Source organism: Talpa europaea (assembly GCF_964194135.1).
Source record: "Talpa europaea genome assembly, chromosome: 13".
NCBI classification, from domain to species: domain Eukaryota; kingdom Metazoa; phylum Chordata; class Mammalia; order Eulipotyphla; family Talpidae; genus Talpa; species Talpa europaea.
In genome coordinates, this window is record NC_140080.1 from 32,374,980 (window position 1) to 32,397,652 (window position 22,673).

Consider the following 22,673-nt stretch of genomic DNA (forward strand, 5'->3'; position numbering starts at 1 on the left):
TGGCTGTATTAATTTGCTAGGACTGCCATAATAAATTACAACAAACTTGGTGACTTGGAACCATAGAACTTTATTCCCAGATAGTTCTGGAGAGTTATCTGAAATCAGGATGTCAGCAGTATTGAATTCTTCTTGTGTACTCAGAGGAAGAATCTGTTCTATCCCTCTGTCCTAGCTTCCAGTCGTTGCCAGCAGTCTTTGGCCTTCTTTAGTGTTCCTTAATATGTAGGCCTGTCATTGCGATCTCTGCCTTCTGCCACATAACATTGTCTCTGTGTACAAAGTTCCCTTTGATAAGAACATCAGTCATAGAATTGGGACTCACCTTAATCCGCTATGACCTCATCTTAACGTGGTTACATTTGCAAACACTATTCCCAAATGAGACCACAATTGCATGAATTCTGGGGTGACACTATTTATGGCTTTTGAATGTTTATTTTAAAGCAATTTAATTGTCTAGCTAGGGACATATTTTGATTTTTCTGTTGAGAAAAATCAAGATGACTGTTACTTCATTGTCCTCTGTGAGAAAGTTTGTTCCCCAGCCCTTCTTCCCTCCTGTAATGAAACTATAATAATCTTAACAGAGTAATTTGACCAAGTATTCATTGAGTTTAGTGACCAACACATTTATTTTCAATATGCATTTAATTGTTGCAGGTAACTTTATTTCACTCTGTATGTTTCTTGTTTCAAAGTTTCTCTGATGTAAATCTGTAGCAATCAAGATATAATACAGGCATCTCCCCTCAAAACTCCCTCCATTATGAATGCATATCTAAATTTTTGTTTATTATTTTTGTTTGTATATGAGAATATCTGTTATGTGGCTCTGAATTATAAGTACTTGTCTGTCCTAGTCTGACTTTGCAATTATTTATGATCATGATCTATTCACCGTAATATGCCTTGAAGAAAAGAAAAATATAACTGCCTTCCATCATCATTAGTACATAAGATGAAAAGCTGAGGTATCTTGGTTTTTTTTTTTTTTTTTTTCCCCTCTTGACTTTTTTCTTTGGGGAAAAAAGTAGTGAGAAACACAAACTCTCTCTCCTATCATAAATAGAACAAAATTTGTTAAGCACTTTGGTTATATGATTAAGCACAGATTTTTTAACCAAGCAAGCCTTGTTGGTTGTGTTGTTACAGCTATTTGCTCATTATCCGAAACCTTGTAGAGGTTTTAATATATCTGCAGATTTTTTGACACTCCTTCCTTAAAGTCTAGCCTAACTCAGATCCTGTTGAATATGTGTTGGACTTACAGACCCCTGCTTTTATTAAGAATAGGTAGAGGAAGAGATGCTATCTGCTTTCAAGGCAAAGTCATAAAAAGATTATAGTATTATGCAAGTTTTTCTTCAGAGATTATTCACCCTGGATGAAACTGGCTGCTGTGTTCTGAGGACACTCAGGAGGTCCTATAGAGAGTAACTGAGATTTCCTGTTAACAGTCAACACCAGTTTGCCAAGCATGTGAGTAAGCCACTTTGGAAATAGATCCTATAGCTCCAGCCAAGTTTCAGATGTCAGCAGCCCCAGCCAATCCCAAATTCCTGACCCAATGAAAACTTGTGAAGATAATAAATGTTTAAGTACCAACTTCTGGAGTAATTTCTTAGGCAGTAAAACCATCATTCCCAGGCCTGACCTCAGTATTTCTGAGCACTTAAGTAATATACTGACGTAACTGCTGTGAATTTTTTTGGTATATAAGACATAGAGTATGATCTACCTATAGTTCCACAGCAGATTGACTAATTAGAGTTAGCTTTGTTTGCATTTCCGGTCTGTCACTTAAACACTAGAATACTTAATTGTGTAATATGATTTCTTTGTTTTGAATCATTGTTGATTACTTTTGTCTAATACAAGTTGACAAATTATTTTCTAAAAAACCAAGTAGTAGGTATTTTGGAACTAACGGGCTCTAAGTTTTGTTGACAGTATTCAGTTCTGCACTTTTGTTTGGAGAGCAGGTATAGACAGTACATAAACAGATGTCATGACTGTGTCCCAGTAAAACTTGGTTACAAAAACAGGGTGGACCATATAGGGCCCATAGGCATATTGTTGGCATTTTTCTGATCTCAGGTTTTCCCAGACTGTTAAAGATAAGAGTTCACTGTTTTCAAAAGAGTATTTATTTAGAAAACTTTTTAAAAAAAGATTTATTTATTTATTTATTTATTTATTTATACAAGCACTGGGTACAGTCAGAAGTGTGGGAGGGTGAGAGAATTCACCAGAGCCAAAGCAGGGAGCAGAACAGACAGACTGACAAAGTACACTGCTGAGGGGAGCAGTATGTGGGGCAGGAGAGGTCTGCGCACTATTTGGGACCCTCCCTGGCAGCCGGGGATTGAACCAGTGCTGCAGAGGCACAGGCACCTTTGCAGCCCAGCTTTCAACTGCTGTGCCACCGGGGAGGCCCCTATTTAGAAAACTTTTAAGTCAGAAATTAGAGCATCCATATATTTTGAGTTTTTGCAAGCCTTATACTTTCTGTGCTATTATATTTAATAAGCACAAACTTAAGTATATATAGCTTATTAACTTGATTTTCTTTTGTGTTTGCCCCTGATAACATGAATAATAAACACTGATTATTTGTGAATACCCTATAACCCTCGCATTTGCACTCTTAGTGGGTAAAACATTCTTGAACATGTGTGAAAGATCACTTTACATCATGGTCAGTGAAATGACCAGGTGAGTCTGCAGTGGTGTCACCAGTTGCATAGCATCCCAATCCCTGTGTTTGAGGGATATCATTATACTGCCAGTCAGCCCAAACTAGTTGTACATTGTAGTTATATGAGCTGAGGCAGACATGTCTGTCTTAGCCCTGCTCTTTTAGGATCATGTTCACCCCCTCCATTAGATCATTTTTACCTTAAACTTTTCACAGTGGTAATTGAATAATTATGTTTTCCCTCTCCAGGCTCCAGCAGGACATATTAATTGCTGGGTGGTGACCATTTTCTGTGACACCTATCGTGGTACCTTGTCCATGGTTGGCACTTAAGTGTTTGAAAAAATAATTGATTCTGTGAACAAAGACTGTTGCCTCAAAAATTAAAATGAGTTTTCCTCCCCAGTGCCAAATGCAAATATAGAGGTAGGACATAGAATCTTCCCTTTTAAATAAAATCGACAATAATTTCTATACCACAAAATTTACCCTTTTAAAGTGCATAATGTGATGATTTTAGTATGTTTAGAGTTGTGCTGATACCATCATTACCTAATTGTAGAACATTTCATTACCCCAAAAAGAAACTTCATACCCCTGTGCAGTCATACTTACTTGGAAAAGAGCCCATAGAAGAAAGGATCTAAATGTATTTAAGAATCCTTGAGTGGGGCTCTGACCAGAAAAAACGGGCCCTTCGTTGGATAGGAAATACTCAAGAGACAGAAATGGGAAGATCTAGATGCTAAACTTGTTTGAAAAAGGAGAGACATTCAAAAAAGAGGATCAGTGATGATAAATTAGAAGTGGAGTAATGAGGAACAGCATCTGTAAGAACAGGCTTTTTTAATCTACTAGTTAAACTTCACTGTTGCATCTCAAAGACCAAGATTGGAGATTTGCTGCTGCATCAGAACTTTCTTTCCCCTGTAATTCACGGGCATTCCCAGGTGGATACAGAAGTGCCAAAGACTTTGAGGTATTTATACCTTTATGTCCTTCTATACTGCTAATGTTAGCCTTCTCAGTAAAGGGACCAAATTGATGGTTGGTGTTCTGAATTTCCTGGGAAGAAGCTTGCGTCATAGAAACTAGAGTGGGGAAAGGACTAGGGGACCATGTGTGATCCTCATTTATGAAAAAAGACGACTATTTTTCCTTTTTTGTCCCGGAGCTCATATTCAGGACATAGACAGGAAGAGTGTATCAGTAATGTGAATGGCATGCAAAAATTGAGTGGATTGAGAAGGGTAAGCATGAGATTAGAAGGTGCATGGGTCTTGAGAGGTGAAAGAATGGAGGGGAAAAGTCATCCAGGTAAGGAGTTGGAGAAGATTTTTAGAGGGTGACTTGGACTGCCTGGTGAAGCAGGGAGAATTGTCAGGAAAGTGACACAGAATCAGAGACTTCTGTGGTTAGTATAGGGCTCACAGGTTCAGTTTCACATATGCTCAAATATGTCTAGTAACACAGGACTTGCTACCTCTGGAAGCAGTTTTTTCCCAATGTTGCTTTGTGTTTATTTTTAAAGCTTTTTTATTTTTAAACTGAAATATGTCGTCTTAACTCTTTTCCTGTTTTAAGAAGTTCTGCCATCTGGGCAACACAGAATACGAGGCAAAGTGGTGTACTAGGGAGATTTGTCTTTGAGCTACATGCAGGAAGAGTTAAAAGATCGTCATAGTGTTGGGGGATGAAATGGAGTTTTAAGGAAGGTATTGCTATAATACAATAGAAAGGGAGAACCAGCCAGTTATGCAAATTAACTGCCAGTTGCAAATGTACACAGGTGCAAATGGCTGATGTTCTCTATAGATAAAACCAAGGCACGGGTATATGAAAAATTTTAACAATTTATTTTCCTATGACTTGGTTCAGCTGGGGTATTTGTTGAGGTAGTGTGTACTACTGAAAACTACAGGTGAATTACCTAAAATTAGAGCATATTCTTCTTAGTGTAGGGCCATTAACATTCTGATGTGCCAATTTTCAGTCCCATTAACGAGTTCTAGATAGTTTTTGCTTTGGTGTTTGTTTATACTTATAAAAAGTCAACTAACAGGTTTATTAAGTTTCCTTGACTTTTTATTTTGAAAAAATTACAGATGCACAGGAAGTAGAAAAGTTACTACACAGTGGTTCAGTGTACCTTTTGCCCAGATTCCCCCAGTTGTTCTATCTATGAATCTGTAATATAATAACACAAGGAGATTGATGTTGGCACAATATGTGTATAGTTTACTGTTTTTATCACATGTGTAGGTATCTGTAGTCAAGATACAGAACTATTCCATCACTACAAAGCTCTCCCCTCATGATACCTCTTCATAGTCACTACCACACTATTTATACTCACTATCACCCCTAATCCCTTGCAGTTGATCTGTTTCTATCTCTAAATTCTGTCATTTCAAGAATGTTGTATAAATGGAATTATGCAATATATGACCATTAGAATCACTTTTTTCACTTAGCATGAAGCCCTTGAGAACATTCCAGTTTGTGTATGTTAACCATGATTTGTAACTTCTTATTGCTTGTTAGTGTTCTGTAGACATTCCATGTTGGCTATAGCTTGTCTTTTATCCTCTTAAGCAGCTCTTTTGCATAGTAAAACTTTTAGTTTTGATGAGGTCCATTTATTTATTAATTTTGTGGATTGTGCTTTTGTGTCATGTCTAAGAAGTTTCCACCAAGCTTTAACTCATGAAAGTATTTTTCCTGTTGTCTTTTAGAAGATTATAGTTTTTCTATTGAAATTTTTTAAGTTTTATATTTGTCTATGACTTAACTCGGGTTAATTTTCATATAATATGTAAAGTTTAGATTATGTTCATTCCCTCTTTCCCCATGCATCCAGTTGCTACAGTTCCATTTGCTGAATAGAATGTCATTCCTGGGCCTCCCAGGTGGCACAAGCGCTGGCTTGTGAAACTGCCCACAGCCTCTGCAGCGCTGGTTCGATCCCCGGCCGCCGGGCGAGTGTCCCACATGGCGCGCAGACCTCTCCTGCCACCCGCTGCTCCCCTCAGCAGTGTACTTTGGTCCTTCTGCCTGTTCTGCTCCCTGCTCTGGCTCTGGTGAATTCTCTCACCCTCCCGCACTTCAGACTGTACCCAGTGCTTGTATAAATAAATAAATAAATCTTAAAAACAAACAAACACCAATCTAAAAAAAAAAAAAAAGAATGTCTTTTCTCCGTCAAAGTGCTTTTGCACCGTTGATAAAAATAGGTGAGCTGTTCTTGTGTGGGATTATTGCTGAATTCTGTATTTTGTTCCACTGATCTATATATTTGTCCCTCTGCCAATACTACAGTCTTCATTGCCAGAGCTGTAAAAGTCTTTGAATTGCGTAGATTGATTCCTCCCACTTCATTCTCTTTCTAAACTGGAGCTATTCTAGTTTGTTTTCTTTTTTTGCTTTTGATGTACAGTTTAGATAATCTTTGCCATGTCTACAAAAAATTTGATGGGAATTACATTAAACTTATAATCAATTTGGGGAAGAATTGATCTTTGTACTATATTATCTTCTAGTCCATGAACAATATAGTTTCCATCTATTTAGATCTTTCTTGATGTCTTTCATCAGTGTTTACCATATAAGTCCTCTACATATTTCCTTAGATTTACACTATATTTCATTTTTGATGATTATAAATAGTATTTTATATATAATTTTAGATCCCCTTTCAAGTCCTTGGCTATATGCATATCTGCTTTACCCTAGCTTTAATTCTAGCTTTGATATCATTTGATTATTTTATTTTGAGGATTTTTTTTTAATGATTTGGTATAACCTTGAAATTTATAAACATTAAAACTGCGTACTTTCTATTTCATCATTTCCCTATTTTTGGACTTAAGTGTTGTTCTTATGTTTCGTGTGTGTGTGTAGAAGAACTGGGGGCCAGAGATGCAGGGGGGCAGAGGATTCATCTGAGACAGAATGGGAAGCAGAACAGGTGGATTGACTGAAATACACTGCTTAGGGGAGCAGTGGATGCCATGTGGGATAGCTCCTTGGCCAGTGCTAAGATTTAACCCTGAGGCCTCCAGGGGAGGCCCTGTTTTTATATTTCTGATACAAATAATGCTGTTGTGAGCTTACATTATGTACATACAGTGTTTTCCCTTTTTGGGGGTTGGTGGTGGTATTATTTCCTTGAGATAAATATACAGAAATAGGTATATAGGGACACATTTATTTTTTTTTAACAAATTGAATATAATATATATACACAAAATGCACAAATCAGTGTACAGTTTGATGACGTTTTACATGCCCATGTAATTATCTTTCAGAAAGTTTCTTTTTCTTTTTTTTTTTAAAGATTATTTATTTATACAAGCACTGGGTACAGTCAAGCACGGGAGGGTGAGAGAATTCACCAGAGCCAGAGCAGGGAACAGAACAGGCAGAAGGACTGAAGTACACTGCTGAGGGGAGCAGCGGGCGGCAGGAGAGGTCTGCGCACCATGTGGGACCCTCCTCTGGTGGCCGGGGAGCAGCCGGGGATCGAACGGGTGCTGCAGAGGCTGCGGGCAGCTTCGCAACCCAGTGCTCAACTGCTGCACCACCGGGGAGGCCCCCAGAAAGTTTCGTAAGGGAGAGAGGCTTAGGGTTTCTTAAGGGAGATAGGCTTAAGGTCTTTTAAAATATATCCCTAAATTGTTTTCTAGTAGAGTTATTAACTACACTTTGCTAATTTTCCTGATGTTCATAGAACCTTACCAATTAAAATTATAGAGTTTAACTCAAACTTATTTACTTATTTATAACTGTGGTAACATGGGGTATCACCATCAGGTATTACCACCATAGTGCATCCACCACCAACTCTTCCATACAGACCATTATGCCTCTGTATGCTCTACAGACCATTATGCCTCCCTCCTTGCTGTCCTGTTCTTCCCTCCCTCTTCCCCCACCCGCCCCCTTTGGTGTGTCTGTTCTGAAGTCAGCTATCAAGGGTTAGTTTTACAACTTGTTTTTATCTGTTAATTTAGTTACTTTGTATTCCACATATTAGCGGCACTGTCCAGCATTTATCTTTCACCTTCTGACTTAGTTTGCTTAGCATTATCCTTTCAAGTTCCATTCATGTTGCTGCAAATGGCAGGGGTTTATCTTTTTTGATCGCTAAGTAGTATTCCTGTGTGTGTGTGTGTGTGTGTGTGTGTGTGTGTGTGTACACGTACACACGTACGTACGTACACACATCTTCCTGATCCACTCATCTGTTCTGGGGCACTTAGGTTGCTTCCATAGTTTAGCTATAATAAATAATGCTGCAGTAAACGTGGGAGTGCAAGTTTCCTTTCAAATTAGTGTTTTTGAATTTTTTGCTTAGATACCTAGGGGTAACATTACTGGGTTGAATGGGAGACGATGTTTAATGTTTTGAGATACCTCCATACTGCTTTCCATAAGGATTGGACGAGTTCACATTCCCACCAGCAGTGTTGGAATTCCCTTTCATCCATATTGTTGCCAGTACTTGTTGTTTCTGGTCTTTTCATTATGGGCTATTCTTATAGGTGTGAGGCAGTGCCTCATTGTGGTCTTGATTTGTTTGCATTTCTCTAATAGTGATTGTGAGCATTTTTTCATGTGCCTATTGACTGTTCTAATGTCTTCTTTGGAGAGGTATATGTTGAAATCTGTTGCCTATTTTTTGATTGGGGTCTTATGTTTTGTTTTTGTAAAGCTTCATAAGTTCTTTGTATATCTTTATTAGTCCTTTGTCAGATGTATTATATGCAAATATTTTCTCCTACTCAGTAGGGTGTCTTTGTTTCAGTTATGGTTTCTTTTGCTGTGCAGAAGCCTTTTAGTTTGATACAGTCCCAGATGTTTATGTTCTCTTTTGTTTTCCTTGCTGTTGGAGATGAATCCCTAAAAGCATCACTGAAATTTATGTCATGAAATATTTTGTCTGTTTTCTAAGTGTTTTACAACTCCAGGTTTTACATACAAGTCTTTGATCAGTTTTGTGACTCGGTCTTAAGGAAAAGGAAGTTTATGGACCTTTGTAAATGGGAATTCCAGGACTAGATCCTGACTAGTTCAGGCATGGCTAGATGTGACTGACTCAGAGTAGATGAGGCTTTCTTCATCACTTGCCTTCATATATTTCAGTTTACCTCTCTTTTCATTGGATAAAATACCCACTTCTGGGTTGAAGTGGTCATCCTAGTTTTGTCATCCCAGCAGAAAAAGAACTATTCTTCCTCAGTATCTATATCTTAGTCACGTGGGTACTGATTAGCTCTGCTTGAGTTATGCTTATGCTCAGCACTGAGCTAGTTTCTGTTGCCAGAGGAGAGGAACCAGCGAGTCTGGAACACCTGTTCACCCTAGGACACAAAAAAAGGGGGAGGTGAGTTCTCCTGAGGAACAAGGGGTAAAGTGGTATTGAATGGAAGCAAATTAACTTTTTGACAGGTAATGGGATGATATAGTTCATTAAATTTTTGTATATTTTTATAGGTATAAAATGCTTCCTTTTGAAAAACTTACATTATTTTGAGGTAATTGAGTTTGATCATTTCTTCATGTTTATTAATATGTCTGATACATGATAAAACTTGTGAGAGTCCTAGGGCCATGATGATACCACATTGGTGCTTCTTTATTGAAACTAATTTTTCGTACTGATTTGGAATTCTACCAAGTTTTCAGAAATTGAGACATGATTTTTTGGGGGGCTAGTAGTGATAATCATAAATTCATAAATTTCCCAGCTCCGATTTGTTGGTTGACATAGCAAAGGTAGTATTAACTTGGAGTTGAAAATCGCGAAATTATTGCATATGTTTGTAATAGTTTTAATGGTAGTCCTGGAGAGGATTGTTGCATTCTGTTGCCTAGAGCAAGGATTGTAGCTAAAGTCGGTGACTTTTACTCCTAACAGCTCATTTTTTTTTGTTCCATAATTGCCATATCAGTAGCCACAGCCAGTTACCTCTCATTTATGTGCTGTTATTCACAAGGTAGACAATAAGAAAATACTTAGATAATTCACTGCAGTCCTTTCCTTTAATTTTGAAGAACATTTAATAGTGACACCTGTATAATCTTTCTCCCCAAATGGCCGGAAGGTGAAAATAGAGTAAATTCTTCTATTAAATCTCCTTGTTATTTAAATAGAGTATGAATGGGCCTCCCTGCTGGCGCAAGGGGTTAAGTCTCAGCACTATGAAGCAGTCAGTCACTGCAGCAGACTTCTCCTTTCTCACCCACTGCTCCCCTCAGCAGGTATTTCAGTAGATCCACCTCTTCTGCTCCCCACTCTGTCTCTGGTGAAACCTCTCACTGCCCCCCCCACCTCTGGCCTACACCCCAGTTCTTGTATGCATAAATAAATATTTTTTAAAAATAGAGTACAAACATTTCAATATTTGGTTTATAATTACTCCTTCACGTCCCAAGTCTGTTTATGCTGAAACAGTATTTGTCTTAAGATTTCTTTGGAGGCTTTTCTTTTTGAATTCTGGCTTTTGGGTCATTACTACATTTCAGGTAAACTTTGATTATAGTACAAGTATATTGTCATGAGTAGAAATAGGGCGACAGCTTTTTGAGAACAATCTATGTTGTTCAATACTAAGTCTCAATCATTACAAGAACTACTTTTTTAATTAGTATCTAGTCCACTTAGATCAAGAAAGCAGTACTTACTATCCTACTAAAATACTAGAGTTAAAACTTTTAAGTTTGCTAGAATCTGGGTGATCTTAGCACTTGCACTTGATTGGTGAGAGTACTCTAAATGGGTTTGTTGCACAGATAGTTTTTTCAGTTTTTTTTTCAATTTGAAAGCACAGAATTAACTGATTAGATAAAACTGATGGTCTCTTAGGATATTGTCATGAAGAAAGAATAGGCAATGAGGGTTTTTAAATCATATTAAGACATACTCTAGTAATTATAAAGTGAACATATATAACCATCTTCCTTGTTATAGCTTGAATGATTTGTTTATGGAGCAAATACACATGGAAAGGTGTGCATGTGTGCATGCATGTGTGTGTATATATTTTATTTTGTTGTGAATCTTGGCAAGGCAGTTTTAAGAAAAATAATGTATTTTATCCCTGACAAAAAGGTATTGAGCACAGGCTGTCAGCTTCTTGAAGTATAATTTTCTCCCGGTAACTGACGAGAGCCATAGTGAAGGAGGTGAAAATTGGTCTCCTGTCCAGTGCATATGTTGACATTTGCAGACTAATGTACTCACATCTAATATAGGCAGCCTGGAAGATAGATGTTAAAAGGCAGATGTGATCAGGACAAAGCAACTGTCAGTGACTGTTCAAGTAGATTTTAAGAGGTAGGTAGGAGAGTGAAGTTTGGGTTTGCTAAGTCTGTGATGTGAATAGCTTTGAGGAACTTCGTGGGTGTATGAGATGGCATTTTAATTTGCCTGATCTCGTTAGTATGGTTTTCATCAGGTTGGGCTCATGAGCTTGATCTTACATATCGGCTCTTTAATTTTTTTGCAGGAGAAAAATGACTACCATGTATTCCTACCCTGAAATGTTGAATATGGGTTTCAAAAAGTGTTAATAATGATGTTATAGAAGAGCAATAGCAGAGAACATTTAGCATTTGAAAAAAGATGAAAGTTAGATTTCCAGATTAGTAAAATCACTGTCTTCATTACACCTAACAAGAAATCAGCTGATGTTTCTTATACTATTGTTTCTTATTTGTTACCCTGCTTCCTCCTGCCCCCCTTTCCTGTTTTCTCTTACTTTTGTGGATATCTCTTTTCTGCTGACTGGGTCTCTTGTTGGAAGTGCTCACACTACAATTCTTTTTTTTTTTTAATTTAAATTTTATTTTTATATTCCCCTTACAATTACAACCCCCTTATTTTGACCCCAAGCCCTCCTTTCCCCGCCCTCCACCCCCGATAGAGTGTCTCTGGTTCATAGTTGTTTGTTGATTTTGATATTTTCTTTCTTATAGTTATTCTTTTTCCTGGTCCCTTATTTAAGATTTCTAGATTCCTGCTATGAGTGAGACCATCCGGTATTTTTCATTTTCTTTCTGGCTTATTTTGCTGAGCATGATCCCTTCCAGCTCTATCCATGTTGCTGCAAATTGCATGTGTTTATCTTTTTTGAATGCTGAGTAATATTCCATGGTGTATATGTACCACATCTTCTTGATCCAGTCATCTATTTTTGGGCATTTGGGTTGTTTCCAAAGCTTAGCTATTGTAAAGAGTCACACTACAATTCTTACCCTTCATATGTTCCTGAGGACTGTGATTAATTAAGAAATTGTTCATTATTGATCCCTTTCCCTCCACTCTTACCATTTAATCCATTTTCTCTTGCTCTTCATTTAACTTGAGCAAGAAAAGCAAAATATAAATCCCCCCTCCCCCCAATTAACTGGTTGTCATCTGGATGTTTTATGTCTTAAAGTTGTCTGTCTGATTTAAATTGTAAGTCTTGAGGGTGAAGGCTGTATTTTATTTGACTTGAGATGTGTCAAGGATGCTGTCTGCTTCTGGATCACTACCCATGTATGTGTGAGCATATGCTGCTTGGAAAGACTCGGGTTCTGGTGTAGTCAGCTTAGAAGTAAGGAAAGGAGAATGAAGTTATTAAATTCTAATGTTTCCTGTAATTTTGAAATTTTTCTTCTTTCTTTAAGGTCTATCTTTTTACAAAATAAGTAACACTAAACAAGATAGTAATACTTTTAAATTATAGTAAGTAATATTGTTGCCTTAGTATATTTGTACAATATGGTTGAGGAAGTTATCTTAGGTATTAAAATTTTGACTTTGGCATGACTTCAACCATGATGTTACAGTAACATGGTTTCTACTAGTTAATTTCTGAAGAAAGTGATTCCAAGTTGAAATGCATGTTATGCATTTATTTGAATATGTAATCAGGAAGTAAGTGCCTCTCTTTGGAGTGTTTCTGAATAGCAGCAGGGCACACTTGAATTAGTAAGGAAAATGAGAACATGAATATGTGTGGTACTCTATTTTAATATTTTTTTCTTTCAAATCCATTCTGACAACTGGAAAAAGAAATTTCAAAGCTCCTTATCCTCAGGGCTTGGGAAAGAGTGTAGGTCAGGAGTTTTTCCATGCTCTATTTTAACTGATAACTGATTCATTTGGTCTTATGTTATTGTATATAATAACATGGTATGAAATGTTTATTTCCTGGATTGATTTTTAAAAGATAAACAGTTTCGTGAATTAAAAATAGCATCCCAAGGAAAGTTCTCTTAAAGCATCTATCAGGAATTCTTTGACTGATTGTTTCTTTTGCTATAATTATCATTCATTGGTCTGTTTTCCTGTCAGTATACCCAACTGATGAATGGAAAGGTGAAGGTAGAGAGGGTTAAGTGTTTTATTCAGGGTATTCCTCATATCATAGGGCATGTGGATTATGCCAGATATATATTACCATTTGATGTCTTTTCTTTGGGGCTATGTTATGAAATGTTTTTTCAAACAAATATTACCAGTTTATCTTCATTAACAAGTGTGGAAAATGGCTTATTTTATTACCAGATCATGGGTAATGAATTTAATTTTGGGGAGGTATAGGAGAAAGATGGTGGGACTGTTTGGAAAATGGCAGATAACCATTTAGTATCTTGAAGTTATCCAATAATTTTGTGAAAGCCTTGGTCTGGTCAGTTTATTTCATAAAATGAAAATTGATGGAATTATAATAAAGAAATAACAGTTACACCATATTTTGTTGTGATCCATTAATCAGATATTCTAAAAAGAATTTGGTATAAAGCTGATTCAGGGGAGCTAAAGCATTATAAAAGTAATTTTTAAGAGTCAGGAATTCCATGATAGGAAGTCTGAATACTCACACCCCGGACTGATTGTTTTTTACTCTCTACTGTGTGAAAATAGGTCAAACTGTAAGTAGGTGGTTTGTAACAGACTTACCTGTGATTTTGGTTGTTTACAATGTGGTTTTTTTTTTTCCCCCTTTTGACTTATCTCTGGGTAGAATTAAAAACATTCTAAGCAAGAGTGAATTTCTGTAGTGAGCATGTTTTTGACAGTACAAGCATAAGGAAGGAAATAAAAATCAACTATAATTTTGTTACCCAAATATGAAATAAATGGTTAACTGTGGTTTAGACCCTTCCATTTTGTTTCCTATGAATATACTCACATGGATGTACTATGTTTTGCTCAATTGTATTCATTTACTTTTCTTACTTAATGGCTCCCCTCAACATCTTTCAATATCATTGAGTGTTCCACAACTGATTTTTTTCTTAAAGATTTATTTATTTATGCATATAAGAACTGGGGGTGTAGGCCAGAAGTATGGGGGGTGAGAGGAGACAGAGACAGAGTGGGGAACAGAATAGGCAGATATACTGAAATACACTGCTGAGGGGAACAGCAGGTGAGTCAGAAGTCTGCTGCACCATGTGGCTTAGCTCCCTGCCTGGCCAGGGATCAGGACAGCTTAATAGTGTTCTGTCTTTAACCCCTGCGCCACCAGGCAGGTCCTACAACTGATTTTTTAATGGCTAAATAATACCAGAAAATTAAGGAACTTCTCTTTAATATTATTATGGCCAGAATTTTATTTACTTATCAAAAATTTAAAGGAAGTATGGCAAATAAGACAGCATTTTATTTTAAAGACTGAATGGCTGCCATTGTTAACAAGTTAAGCATGAAATATTTGAGAAGAAAAAAATTTAGATACCTAAAATCATTTTGAGATGAAGAAATCAAACTGACTTAAGCAAGGTCCTCTTGGAAGATGGGGAATCAGGATTCCACATATGGTTATGAAATTGATCCTGAAGTGGTTAATTTGAATATCCTTAAGATGATAAATGACTTTTAAATCTTCACCTGGAAACTTTGTCAGGTGAATATCTTCAAATATCTTTTCCTGTTGGATGAGGTAAGTAATAACATACTCTCATAGAATGTTCTATTAAGAAATGTCTATATGGGGCCTCCCCGGTGGCGCAGCGGTTGAGCGCTGGGTTGCGAAGCTGCGCGCGGCCTCTGCGGCGCCGGTTCGATCCCCGGCTGCTCCCCGGCCACCGGAGGAGGGTCCCACATGGCGTGCAGACCTCTCCTGCCGCCCGCTGCTCCCCTCAGCAGTGTACTTCGGTCCTTCTGCCTGCTCTGCTCCCCGCTCTGGCTCTGGTGGATTCTCTCACCCTCCCGCGCTTCTGACTGTACCCAGTGCATGTATAAACAAAACAAACAAACAAACCAGCAAACAAATAAATAAAGCATGCCTCTATAAAAAAAAAAAATAAATAAAAAATAAAATAAAAATATAAGGACATTGTCCTTAAAAAAAAAAAAGAAATGTCTATATGAAGTTAGTATAATAGTTGAACTTCTGTTGCAGCAACTAAACAAAAAATAATGGTAATGAGGTTGTGCCTGCATATGGTTCCCTTTTTTTGCCCCCTTGACTTACCCATATTTTAGATAAACTTCTCAAGATAATTGATTTCACAAAACTTTTGTAAAAGGATTTAATAATGTATGCTAATTTTACTTTTTCCTTTTTGCAGTGACACTAGTAGACATGAGATTTTTAGTGCTTTAGAAAAAAGAATTTTTGTTTATTGACTTTTTGAGTACTTTATTCCTTTTCAGAAAATTGAGTTTTATGTATCACAGGCTTGAATTAAAGATTGCACATTTTTGATCATTTAAAAACATTTTTCTTTTAAACTTTTTTTTTTTTAATAGAGGCATGTTTTATTTATTTGTTTGTTTGTTTGTTTTGTTTATACATGCACTGGGTACAATCAGAAGCGCGGGAGGGTGAGAGGATTCACCAGAGCCAGAGCGGGGAGCAGAGCAGGCAGAAGGACCGAAGCACACTGCTGAGGGGAGCAGCGGGCGGCAGGAGAGGTCTGCGCGCCATGCGGGACCCTCCTCCGGTGGCCGGGGAGCAGCTGGGGATCGAACCGGTGCAGCAGAGGCCGCGGGCAGCTTCACAACCCAGCGCTCAACCGCTGCGCCACCGGGGAGGCCCAAAAACATTTTTCTTTTAAAGTATATTCTGTATAGAAAGTTCAACAAAAATAAACAGTAGGAAATATACTGCCTTGTGAAACAGCACCTGTTGTAATTTTCCTATGTCAGTATAGTCTTTCCGCATCTCACCCCATGACGTAAGCACATTTTGATCTCCTTTCCAATTGTGCAGAACTGATTGTTGTATTATTTATGGTGGAAATTTAAAAAAATTTTCCAAAATATGATACCTGAAAGAGGGTAGATTGTGTAGCTTACAATATATAAATGATGCTCCTTCTCTGATTTGTCAAAATTCTTTGTTCTTTTGGACTTAAAGGTTAGGAAAGGTTCTGGCCAAGGAACACATTGAAAGTATCGTTAATGTTATTTTAGGGAAGACATAACTTTGCTCTACCTTTTCTGTCTCCTTAAAGGACTTTTGAAGAGTATAGAGATGTTTTCATAGCTTTTTTTCTGGGAATGTGACAACCTTTGCTATGGATTGTGATCTTTATGGAGCTGTGAGGTTGTAAATGGGATAGGCAATAAACCAGCCCCTAAAAATTAGAAGAAACCTCAGATTATTTTAGTTTTTTCTAAGATGGAAAAACTAACACCAACCAGGGGAACTAAGTCAAGCTTTATTTGTTGCTGATACCAACAAAGGACCAGGTTTTGCTACTTTTTACTTTGTGGGGATTTAAATGAATATGAAGCCGCCACCCCCCCACCCCCCGCATTACTGTTTAAACATTAAAAATTAAAAGAAAAAAATTTTTCTATCTTTTTAGAAAAGATAGCTAGCATGACTTTGTTTCTAAAAATGTAATAAACATTTGGTGTGTGAGTAATAGCCATATTCTGAATAGGTTCTAGAATTGGAGAAGGTAGATGAGGGAGTTAAAAGTGCCTAGAAGTGTTGGTTGAATTTTGCATGCATTACTTCAATCAATTTTCAAAACAGGCCAGTCAGGTGGGAGAATGGTGTTCTTATTTCATAGAAGAGAAAACAGGTAGTAGCGAAGCAATACAACTTGCAGATAGCTCAGCTGGGTCCAGACCAGGTTTCAATATCTTATGTTACTTACACCAGACAGCAGTCTGGGAGAAAAGTAGTATATATTCATTAACATTCCTTTGTAACATTCTTTGTTTTAAAGGATCAACATAATATAAGCTCTCATTTCCTAAACTCAGGAAGTAAAGAAAAAAGCCAACCCTTCTCTTTTTGCAGTCTCAGTGGGTGCGCGCGCACGCGCGCACACACACACACACACACACACACACATGCTCGCGTGCGCACATGCACACACTTTACTCTTGTCCTTTTCCTGCAACTTTATAGAAGGTTAAATTGCTTTGAATGGAATTTGCTCAAACTAGTTGATGCTTCTGAAAGGCCTTGTTCTTTCCTGTTACTGTGCGTTTTTGGTTACTTCCTTTACAGTTGCCCTTTGTCCTTCTTTTGAACTCCAGAGGAGGTTAACTTTTTATCCCCATTTTAGTTAGGGGAGTATGCTAGGGTATAGACATGTTGACAGATAGGATTTTAAGGCAGCTGGAAGAGTAGTCATGGGTTCTCTTAAGTTCATCTTCTCTGTGTCTTAGTTAATACCCTAGTGTAGTTGACTGGAGACATTTGGGAGAAGGCCAGAAGACCCAGTTATTTTCTCAGCCTTTATTGCTAACCTTAGACACATTGTTTGCCTCAGTTTTAGCAATTTGTCTTTCAGTGCAGACAGAATGCTATTGAAAAGTCTTACAAATATACTCTCTAATCTAATTGACAGTTGTATTTATTGGTTTTAAAGAATTCTCAATTCTTTTTTTAATTTCTTTACATCTCAAGTCGTCCTTGGGTCATGTTTCTTTTACAGAGATGACCATTCAGCAGAAGTTTGAGGACCTTGTTTTTAGCTAGCGATTTACTTAAATGTTCATAGTTTTGTGAGCAGAGAAAATTTAAGCATTTTCACCCACTATATATACAGTTTTTTATTGCCAACACCATTATGTTAGCCATATTAAGGATTTGCCATTATGGCTGGTGGATGTAAATATATTTGACTTTGCTTCTTTCTTCCATTTCTACTTTCATTGTCATTTAACCTGATAGTACTTTAGAATGATATACTAGCTATAGAAAGCATGAGATTGTTTAAGGGGAACTTGAATGGGAGTGGGAATTTAGAAGGAGCTCATGATGAAAGGGAGATTAATTTTGTGAGAAATTGAGGGATTAATGGAGAGAGGTTTAGTGATGAAAATTCATTTCCTCTGCATGAGTTTTCATTTATCTATTTGAATGTAAACTAATTGTTGAAGAGTTTAATTTATTTAGATGGTCTGTAGATTTAATAATCTGCTTTAAATTTATCCTTTGGTCTAATGTAGATCGTTTTTCTACCCATACTTCTTTCATTTGCTTCATTTTTCCCTGGTGCCTGCTTCAGAGTTTCTTGCATTCTCCTGAATACCTCATTTCTATTTCTGTCTTGGTCAGTTTTTAGGAGTGCCTCACCTACTGCTTTGGAGAAAACAGATTCCCCAACAATGCTAATTTTCATATTGCCAGGAATCCTCTTACTGCTTCTGCTTTTACTTCTCATCTGAGGGTATGAGAAACTTCTCTCCTTTCCTTCTGTGGTCCTGATTATGTGTGTATTCTCACTTCCTTCTGTGGTCCTGATTATGTGTGTTCTCGTCTGTGATCTAATTTCCAATTTAGTATCTTTTGAGTCTCCCCCACCCCCATCTTGCTGTAACTAATTCCAGTAGTGATGTTAGACAATATGGGAATGCAGGCACTGTTGTAAACATTCTGTAGAATATTGGGTTTCATCGCCAGAGCAACCCTGGGAGATAGATACAGCTAGTCCTCACTTTGCATGAGTCCAATATGCACAAAATTCAGCACTACAGTTAAGTAATACAAAACATCAAGATAAAATTTTAGTTATCACGATATATTAAGTGTAACTGCATAAATCACAGGCTTTGCTGCTAGTTCTTAAATGTGCAAATCATTACCTAAATAATAGATGTGCATGATCACTGACTAGTTATGACATTTCTTTCAAGAAAGGTCTGTAGGTGATTTGGGGGGGGGGGGAACACCGCACATTTATTTACTTTATGCAGAATGTGTAGTTGTGTTGCCTCCTTGTGTCCTAGTGATAAGCCCATGTGGATGGTTTTACCAAAAATGGATCACTGAAAGAGAAAATGCGCTAACAGAGGTGAAAGTATAACAAAGAAAATGTGGTAAGCCTGGAATTTAATCTTGAATAGTGTAACTAAAGTTATAGAAGAAATAGCTGACTGTGGTAATGTTGGCATTGTTGCTGTGTAGAGACTGTAGATGCTCAGTCAGAGGAATTTTGTGAAGGGAAACTTGCTGACATAAATGAGGGGAGTTAGGGCCTCCCTGGTGGCGCAAGGGTTAAGACGCAACCTGTGAAGCAATCCGCAGCCACTGCAGCATGAGCTCGATTCCTGGCCAGCCAGGGAGTAACCCACATGGTGCAGCAGACCTCTCCTGACTCGCCCACTGTTCCCCTCAGCATTGTACTTCAGTCAATCTGCCTGTTCTGTTACTTACTCTTGTCTCTGGTGAATCCTCTCACCCCCCATACCTCTGGCCTGTACCCCAGCTCAGGTATGCATAAATAAATAAATCTTAAAAAAAAAATGAGGGGAGTTATTGGTAATGAAAATGTTGACAATATCCAAAAAGAAGTGATATTATTAAAGCCTTCCCATTAAAGGAGCTCTTGGAGATATTTCATGACATTGAAAGTGCAAAGGATAAGGTTGGAAAGTGATGCACGAACTTTGAAAGAATAGGACAGTTTACCAAGGAATGGAAAAGATGCTACTCTGAATTTTAAGTTAAAATGGTGAAGAAGGCAAGCATTGTTCAAAAACTTTTGATTAATTTTCCTTAGAAAGAAATAAAACACTTTTATTCTCAATGTTTATAATTTTTTAAAACAAATTTATGCATATAAGAACTGGGGTACAGGCCAGAGGTGCGAAGGTTTGGAGGATTCATCAGAGACAGAGTGGGGAACACAACAGGCAGACTGACTGAAATACACTGCTGAGGGGAGCAGCAGGCGAGTCTGGAGAGGTCTGCTGTGCCATGTTAGGTAGCCCCCTGGCCGGGGATTGAATTCATGCTGCTCTGGCTGCGGATAGCTTCAAAGGTTGCATCTTAACCCCTTGTGCCACCAGGGAGACCCACAATGTTTTAAGTTTGTATATTAAATAAATATTAGTTGTACTTTAAAAAATCCCTGTAACATTTATAACAGTAAAAGAGCTTTTAACAAAAAAATTTTTTTTAAAGATTTATTTTTATACAAGAACTGGGGTACAGGCCAGATGTGTGGGAGAGTGAGAGGATTCACCAGAGACAGAGCAGGGAACAGAACAGGCAGACTGACAAAATACACTGTTGAGGGGAGCAGCAGGCGAGACAGGAGAGGTCTGCTTCGCCATGTGGGATCCTCGCCGGCCGGCTGGGATCGAACCCGCTCTGTAGAGGCTGCAGACAGCTTCACAGTGCGGTGCTTATCCACCTGTGCCACCAGGGAGGCCCACAATTTTTTTTTAAAGATTTATTTATTTATACATACCAGAACTGGGTAGTAAGTGCAGGGTGTGAGAGGATCCACCAGAAAGTGGAGCGCAAAACAGGCAGATCTACTGAAATACACTGCTGAGGGGAGCAGCGGGCGATGCAGGAGAGGTCTGCTGCGCCATGTGGGTCACCTCCCTGGCTGGCTGGGGATTGAACTTGTGCTGCAGTGGCTGGCAACACCTTGATAGAGCTGTCTTAAACCCCCTGTGCCACCAGGGATGCCCTTAGCAAATTTTTTTTTTTTTAATTTTTAAAAAGATTCATTCATTTATTTATTTATAAAAGCACTGCGGTACAGTCAGAAGCGTGGGAGGGTGAGAGAATTCACCGAGCCAGGGCGGGGAGCAGAGCAGGCAGAAGGACCGAAGTATTCTGCTGAGGGGAGCAGCGGGCGGCAGGAGAGGTCTGCACGCCATGTGGGACCCTCCTCCAGTGGCCGGGGAGCAGCTGGGGATCGAACCGGCGCTGCAGAGGCCGCGGGCAGCTTCGCAACCCAGCGCTCATAGGTTATTGCCAGCCCAAGGCCTATGCTTTTGAGGTTCAGTCACATGGTAGCATGTATCAATATTTCATTCTTTTTCATTGTTAAAATAATTTATTGTACGGATATACCACATTCTGTTTAACCATTCATTGATTGATAGATGTTTGAGCTGTTTTATAGCATAGCTGTTATGAATAGTGTTCTGTAAACATTGATATGTATTTTTGTATAGATAATTTGTTTTCAGTTTTTAATTTGAAGTGGACATATGAGCCAAGAGAGGAAATAATTGCTTTTTCAGGAATCCGCAGATGGTTACCAGGTGGGCACCATTACTATAAGTAATGGAACAGACATAGTCTGAGTCTTCCAGTTGCTTCCGGCTATGAGAAAAGAGGGATAGTAGACACCTTAAATGATTATTTTTTAAAAAAGATTTTATTTATTTATACATACAAGAGCTGGGGTACAGGCCAGAGATGCAGGGAGGGTGAGAGGATTCACCAGAGACAAAGCGGGAAATAGAACAAGCAGATGGATTGAAATACACTGCTGAGGGGAGCAGCAGACGAGACAGGAGAGGTCTGCTTCTCCATGTGGGTTTCTCTCTGGCAGACTGGGGATTGAACTCATGCTTCAGAGGCTTCGGATTGCTTCATAGTGTGGTGCTTAACCCCTTGCGCCACCAGGGAGGCCCTTAAATGATTATTAATAGTAATGAATGACAAAAAATAGTGTAAGTTTTCAGAAAATACTGAATAAGTTCTCAGCATTGTTGACCTTAGAATTTTATAAACTGGGTGTTCATAATAACTATAGTAAACTGGGTATGTATGTATTTAACTTTTTTGATTATGCATATTATACCTGTTTGCTAAAGAAAATGTTTTTATAAGTATAGAAAAAATACTGGAATCAGATTGTCACCTAGTAGATTATTTGACTCTAGTTTTCCTCAAATTTTTAAAAAGAATTATTCCTTTATTGTAAGATTGTTATTTATTTTAAAATTTATTTTGTGAACTGGGGTGCAGGGGGTGAGAGGTTTCACCAGAGACAGAGTGGGGAGCAGAACAGGCAGATCCATTGAAATACACTGCTGAGGGGCGCAGCAGGCGAGACAGGAGAGGTCTGCTGTGCCATGTAGGTAGCTCCCTGGCTGGGACCAAACCCAGGCCATCACAGTGGTGTGCCGTGGCAGTGGTAATTCTGAGACTTAACCCCTGGGCCACCAGGGAGGCCCCTTTTTCTCTAGCTTTTAACAATATGGGTTTATGTATTTATTACTTTTTTCTGCTTAAAATTTCATAGTAAATCTTAACGTTTTAAAAAAAGATTTATTTATTTATTTATACAAGCACTGGGTACAGTCAGAAGAGCGGGCGGGTGAGAGAATTCACGAGAGCGGGAAACAGAGTAGGCAGACTGACGAAATACACTGCTGAGGGGAGCAGTAGGCGCTGCAAGAGAGGTATGTACGCCATGTGGGACCCTTGCCGGTGGCCTGGGATTGAACCGGCGCTGCAGAGGCTGCGGGCAGCTTTGCAGCCCAGTGCTCGAACACTGCACCACCAGGGGAGGCCCAAATCGTAACATTTTTCCTAAATATGTTCATATTTGTGTAATTGTCAATAATAGGTTATACCATAATGTACTTAGCTAGATGAAAATTATTAACCATTGTGCTGTTGGGAGTGTTTTACTATGAGGAAAATGAGTCAGTGACTGAATTGTCTTTTCATATACCAGTGAGTCTTTGTTCAATAGTGTACATTATTACAATGATTAGTGAAGTGTAGTGGCCCTGTACATAATGGTT

The 22,673-nt window shown here is 38.2% G+C and overlaps 1 protein-coding gene across 3 annotated transcripts in view; it reads left to right on the forward strand.

Annotated features, from left to right (window-relative positions):
* Positions 1-22,673, forward strand: part of CTNNA1 (catenin alpha 1) — a gene marked incomplete at its 3' end in the record, with an annotated part of 148,762 nt that overhangs the window by 5,869 nt on the left and 120,220 nt on the right. The gene's annotated exons all lie outside the window — the stretch shown is intronic.